Source organism: Triticum aestivum, chromosome 2B (assembly GCF_018294505.1).
Source record: "Triticum aestivum cultivar Chinese Spring chromosome 2B, IWGSC CS RefSeq v2.1, whole genome shotgun sequence".
NCBI classification, from domain to species: domain Eukaryota; kingdom Viridiplantae; phylum Streptophyta; class Magnoliopsida; order Poales; family Poaceae; genus Triticum; species Triticum aestivum.
Window position 1 is genome coordinate 334,453,488 of NC_057798.1, and position 7,120 is coordinate 334,460,607.

Consider the following 7,120-nt stretch of genomic DNA (forward strand, 5'->3'; position numbering starts at 1 on the left):
CCGGAATAAGCGTCTAAAAAAGACAGGCGCTCACATCCCGTAGTTGAGTCGACTATTTGGTCGATGCGGGGAAGAGGAAAATGATCTTTCAGGCAGGCCGGATTGATATGTTTGAAATCAATGCACATGCGAAGTGACTTGTCCTTCTTGGGGACCATGACGACATTGGCGAGCCACTCGGAGTGGTAAATTTCTCGGATAAACTCTGCTGCCAGGAGCCGAGCCACCTCCTCGCCAATGGCCTTTCTCTGCTGGACGGTAGACCGTCGAAGATGTTCTTTGACAGGTTTTAACTTTGAGTCGACTCGTAGATGATGCTCAGCCATCCCCCTGGGAACACCCGGCATGTCAGCAGGCTTCCATACGAAGATGTCCCAGTTCTCACGGAGGAACTGGATGAGCGCTTCTTCCTATTTAGAGTCGAGTGTTGTGGAGATATGAGTTGGGGCAGGGCTGGGGTCGGTCGGGTGGATGTGAACTGGCTTTGTCTCACCGGATGATTGAAACGCCGACTCTATAGCAGGCTTTTTAGCTCGCAACAAATCACTCGGGTCTGCATTTTTCTGGTGTTCCTGCCACTCTTCTGCTACCATCTGAGCATCGTCAATCTTTGAGCCTTTCTGACAGCACTCTTCCGCCTTCTTGCGATTACCAGTAACAGTGATCACACCTTTGGTGCCGGACATTTTCAATTTGAGGTACACGTAACATGGTCGAGCCATAAAACATGCGTAAGCTGGCCTGCCCAAAATAGCGTGATAGGCAATCTGGAAATCCACAACCTCAAATGTCAGCTTTTCCTTGCGGAAATGCTTTGAATCGCCGAAAACCACATCAAGAGCAATTTGGCCGAGTGACTCAGCCTTCTTCCCAGGAATGACTCCATGGAAACTCATGTTGCTGGAACTGAGTCTGGACATCGGAATGCCCATTCCCTTCAGCGTCTCCGCATACAATATATTCAGGCTGCTGCCACCATCCATCAGAACCTTAGTCAGTCAAGTGCCTTCGACGACTGGGTCGACCACCAAAGCTTGCCTCCCAGGGGTGGCTATGTGTGTCGGATGATCAGACTGGTCGAACGTGATGGCGGTCTTGGACCATTTCAGATAACTGGGTGTCGCCGGAGCAACCATATTTACCTCACGGTTAATAACTTTCAATCGACTTTTGCTCTCAACATCAGCAAAAATCATCAGGGTGGAATTGACATGGGGGTATCCTTCATCACTGTCCTCTTTGTCCTCAACCTTGTCCGACTCCTTTTCCTTATCCTTGGGATGTTTCCCCTGAAACTGCTGGATTAAGAGCCAGCACTGGCGAGTGGTATGTTTCGGGTAAATGAAGTTACCCTCCTTGTCTTTCTTCGTGTGGATGTGGCATGGTAAATCCATCACATCGTTTCCTTCCTTGTCCTTCACCTTCTTGGGGTTCCAAGATCCTTTGGGCTTTCCTTTAAACTTGCCCTGAGTCACGGCCAAGGCTTCTCCAGGATCAGCTGGCTCGGCTTTCCGCTTCTGCTTTCGACTGGAGTTCCCTCCTCCGGTTTCATGAGCAGTCGGTTTGTACTTGCCACTCCGGAGTCGGCCCTCTTCTTCACCATTGGCATATTTGGTGGCAATCTCCATCATTCGACTCAGAGACATGTCTCCGGTCTGACCGAACTTCAAACTTAACTCCCTGTTCTTAACGCCTTCCTTGAAGGCACAGACTGCTTGGTGATCGGATACATTCTCCACTGTGTGATGTAATGTGATCCACCTCTGGATGTAGTCCCTCAGGGTCTCATTCGACTTTTGCACGCAAACCTGCAGCTCTGTCAACCCTGCTGGTCGCTTGCAAGTTCCTTCAAATGTCCTGACAAACACTCGGGTAAGATCTTCCCAAGTGTAAATGCTGCTTGGTGCCAACTGATTCAACCATGCTCTGGCCGAGCCCTCCAACATAAGAGGTAGATGTTTCATGGCCACCTCATCATTGCCGCCGCCAATCTGCACAGCCACTCGGTAGTCCTCAAGCCAAGTATCGGGCTTGGACTCACCAGTGAACTTACTAACTCCAGTCGCCAAGCTGAAGTTGGGAGGGATCACCGCGGCTCTGATGGCTCTGCTAAAACACTCTGGTCCTGAAACATGAACTCTACTACTGGTGGGCGCATCTCTATCATGACCGTCTCGGTGAGCTCTGTTCCGGTCGACTAAACCCTGAACGATAATGGATCTCGCATCAAAGCCCGGTTCTCTGGGGTCAACTGGAACCCTTCGTCCAACACTGTGCTGGCGCCTGTCATCTTGCTGTCGAGGGGCGTATGACCCACCCCTTGGGGGAGGAGTGGGCACTCGACGCTGATCATCGCGGTCGAATCGGTCATCGAACTGATCAGGTCGACCTCCACGTCCCTCACGCCGCGGGGGCGATCTTGGGCTATGGGCCGACTGGACTGAATTCGCAGCAATGGATCTGCTATGAATCCTGTTCCACGACTGTGATACGGCTGAATTTTGATCTCCTGCCGCCCGGAGCAAATCCCTGATTTGCATCAAGCCTCTGCTAGCCTCTGACTGCGAAGGCTGAATTGACTCTGCTATACGGGCTGCAGCTGCTAAATTCTGGATTGGAGTCCGATATACCTGAGTAGGTGGTGGAAAGAGCTGGCGTCGACTGGAGTCCGGGACCCGTTGCCATGCACGCTCGTCGAGTGCTCATTGGAGGTTCTCCAGTCGAGTGCGCTCAGCCAGGTTGGCCAAACGCGCATCCTCCAAGGCGCGAGCCTTGGGGGTTTCTCCAATGATAGGAGTATGCAACGCATCCATGTTCCGGCGGCGAAGATCTTGTCTTTGCAGCGAAGTGAGTGGCTTGGGTTGATACTCCTCGTGGACCTACGCTGGGTCGCCTCCACCGTCGCCTCCGTCAGCATGGGGGAAGCCAGGGGGACTGCGTGGTCCATTGACCATCAGAACCTCCGCCGCTGGATCAGTGCTGTCGCACTCGGATGCATTCTCTACGGAGCCAGTCGATAGGTCGAACAGGCCGTAGAGAGATTCGTCGGGCTCAATAGCCGCAACTTGGGGGGTGGTCGACTGGCGAGCCACCGCGTGCCTCACCCACCGCTGAAGCCTCGACTGACTAGAGTGCTTGCGCCGGCGAGAAGCAGGGAGGGAGGACGCCGCGGACACACGCGCGAAAGTGTGTCGCTCCGCGGACCCGGAGCGCGTCGATGTCGAGTGGAGCCTCCTAAAGCCAAGCAGAGTCGTCGGCGATGAACATGAGCGCTCCGAGACGGATCTTGCGGCCCTCGACCAAAACTCCGCCTGAAACCATGATGAAAGAAATCGGAAAAATTGCAACTTCTCCAATAAGTCGCTAAGACACCTGCCCCACGGTGGGCGCCAACTGTCGTGGTTCTAAGTCTGACAGTAGAAAGGGGGTAGGTATGGAGAGGCAAGATCCTAACTATGGAGTAGTTGTATACGCGAGAGATTTACGAGTTCAGGCCCTTCTCGGAGGAAGTAACAGCCCTACGTCTCAGAGCCCGGAGGTGGTCGACTGGATTATAGGTGTATGAATTACAGGGGTGTGAACCCTTTACACTAAGGAGGGGGGTGGCTTATATAGAGTTCGCCAGACCCCTTCGGCCCTCAGTTATGCAAGGTTTAAAGTGCATTAAGACAGGGGGTTACTGGTAACGCCCACATAAAGTGCTATGAAGACTATTAAAGCTACTTAATGACAGACCATTGCGTGCAGAGTGACTTTAGGTCTCCTGGCCGTCAAGTGGTTAGCTTCATGGTCGAGTGGTTATCTTCATCGTCGAGTGTCCTAGAGTCGGTCGAGTGGATCACCTCTAGGTCGACTGATAGGTAGTTTCTTCTAGAGATGTCCTTGGGTAGGGTAGCTTAGACATGTCCATGACGCTACCCTAGGTACATAACATCATCATTCACCTCTGTAGAGGGTTTTGACACGGAAACAGATGGCATGGTTGGGTTCTTGTCGGACTGAGCAACTTTCATGTATAAAGTTTTCCCGTCGGAGCTACAGTTTAATTTCTATGATTTATCAAAGTTTTACCAATTTTCTGAGTTTATCTAAATTAACAGAATTCCAGAAATGGCATATGACATCAACATGATGCATGACTGGCATGAGCGGCGGCTGAGCAGTTGACTGGTCAATTGGGGCCCACCAGTCAGCGACTGGGGCTGCCTAGTGAGCATGTTGACCAGGTCAACTAGTCAACTGGGCCCATGGGACCTAGTTGCCAGTAGCCGAGAGGGGCCCACTAGTTAGGCCAAGTCAGGGGTGATGCCGGAATCGCGCTAGCGAGTTCTCCCGCGGTGGTTCTTCACCGGCGAGGCTCGGATTTGCTCTACACAGGGCCATTTCATGTGATTCTTGCTGCGTTCGAACGGCTACTCCTCCGCGCATTGAACTACGGCATTGGAACGGGTGAAGGTGGCTAGCAGAGGCGTTGGCGATGAGAAATGGCGGTGACGGCGGCTTCGGGCGAACGCGGGCGCATGGCTGCGGGCAGCAGCGGGGCTGCGTGAGGCAAACGCGAGGCGCAGCTGCAGCAAGCAGCTGCGGGCAGGGCAGCAGCTGCGACCGCCGGCAGCCGGTGCGAGCAGCCGCGGGTCGGACTCGTCGGCAAGCAATGGGGAGCGCGGGCGCATGTTGGACGCGGCGGGGTCGCAGCCGTACGCGGGTGGGCGCGCACTGATGCGAGCGTGCGAGCATGCTGTGAGGGCGGACGAGCACGCACGGCAGCAGGTGGTGATCGCGTCGGTGGCCGCGGGGGATGGTACGCTTGGGCGTGACCCAGGGGCGATCGCTCGTGCGCAGGAGCACCGACGTGGCCTCGGGAAGGTGCGGGAGCGGTTTACAATGTTGAAATCCGAGGGAGGAAGAGGGAATCGGTCGTGATGCTCACAGTGGGTGTCGAGAAGGTCTCAGGGAGGCCGAGGATGGCGTTGGAGCAGTGGTGTTCGCCGCGGTTCGACGGCTACGAGCAAGGGAAAGAGCAGGGAGTGGATGGGATTGATGTGGGGGCTCACCGCGGTCCTGCAGGTGTGCTAGAGTGTGCTCGGGGAGGCTAGACGGTGGCGAATCGAGGCGGCGTTCGACGACGGCCGTAGGGGAATAAGATGGAGGCGGGATGCGTCAATGAGGCGGCTTGGCTCCATCCAACGGGATGAGGAGACGTGGACGACAACAGCAGAGCAGCCGGACGTCGTGGCGCAGTTCAGGGTGGCGTGGAAGTGCGCTGACAGCGGGGCATGTAGACCTTCCTCCTCGGGTGCAAGCATAGAATTCGAGGAGAAAGAGATGTGAGGTCCAGGGGGGTCAGGCTTGATCTAGGGTTCGTCAAGGGAGAGAGGAGAGCGTCGGGGCTGCCTTATAGCCTCGGGGGAGACGGCAGATGGCTAGCACATGTGCATCGCCGACAATGGCGCCGGTGGATGAGCCCCACGGCCACCCCTGCTTCTTTAGCTGGAGATGGGGGGCAAGTGGGGTGTGGGTTGGGACGAAAGTGCTCTGTGGTCACTAGGTCCCAGATGCACCGTAATTTCCTATTTTTCTTTCATGTATCTAAGTTAGTTACTGTTTCGTATTAACTCGAGTGACATAAATGAATTTAGTCAAACATGAAATCTGGTACATAATTCAAGAACAACATTGTGGTGTTGCATAGAAAGTTTTAGAGCCAATGGAATTGTTCAAGCATTTTTATAGAAAATGAAAAGGCCATTTTAAAATGATGCTAGACCAGAGAATAAATTCCCAGGGGCAAATTGGGAATTGCAAAAATGTTGGTTTCAACATGACACATATTTAGAGATTATTTTCCATGGGATGAACTATTTTGTTTGCATGGCACGTGAAATAAATATTTGACATGCATTTGAATTTGAAGCAGATTTTAGACAAGTGGCATTTTGGCTTAGTAAAGCATGATGTCAAGGCTTCCATTAGAGGGGGATTACTGTAGAGTAATACTGGGGTATTAGAATCCGTGAACTGAAAGATGAGAATTCCATCCTCAAGCGTAAGCTAAGGAAGAAAGACAAACCTACTACTTCATTACCACCACCTCCTTCTTTCACCACCAAAAGAAAACTGAATATCGGGTATGGGCAATCCCCTTAGCTTTCGCCAAGCTTGGGGGAGGTACCCCTGTATCGTATCATCTCCACTATCTTTTGTCTTTACTTTCTTAGTTTGATCCATGGTTATCTTTTACTATTAGATGAATATAAGTTTAGTTCAATCCTTTCTTTTTGAGAGCTTGCTTATTGACCAATCCTTGTAATCGTGTGAGAAATATATAATAAAGTTTAGTTTTAGTTTTTCCTTCTTTACTCTCTTGTTTCAATAAAAAGAAATGAAATAAATGAAAAGATCATATGCTAACCTTATGGTAAGTGATGACATTACACAAGGAAAAGTGTAGGTAGTAAATTTTGTTGTAGATTGACAAACATAGCATTGGTCAATGGTGCCACTCATGAAAGAATTAATAAGGGAAGAAAAGATTCACATACAAATACACTATCCTAGAAATCTTTTGTGATTGTGAGCACCCATCAAAATATTATATGCCAAAACTGTTGACGTTGGACAAGAAAGACAACTTGATGAATTATGTTTGTTCATATTCACATAGAAGTTACATTGTCATAGATCCTTCAACATGTGGTGCTTGCCCCTATCTTTGCTAGCCAAAAATTCTGCACTAATTATAGATACTACTTGTGCATCCAAATCCTTAAACCCAAATCTAGTTTGAGAGTCCACCATACCTACCTATGGATTGAGTAAGGTCCTTCAAGTAAGTTGTCATCTGTGCAAAAAGGGCAATAAAAATTGCTTCTAAAAAAGTGAGATCATTTAGTGTAAGGGAAAATTGAGCATTTTATACGAACTTGTGATGGTGACGAATAAAAGCGACAGAGTGCATAATAAAGGTTTCCATCACAAGGGGCAATATAATGTGACGTTCCCTTGCATTAAGGGGTTGAGCATACAAACAAAAAGTGCATGGCAACCTCTCCTTCCCTCAGCGAAGGCCTATCTTTTATTTTCACGCATTTACTTTCATGCAAGAGTCAAAGTTTTTCTC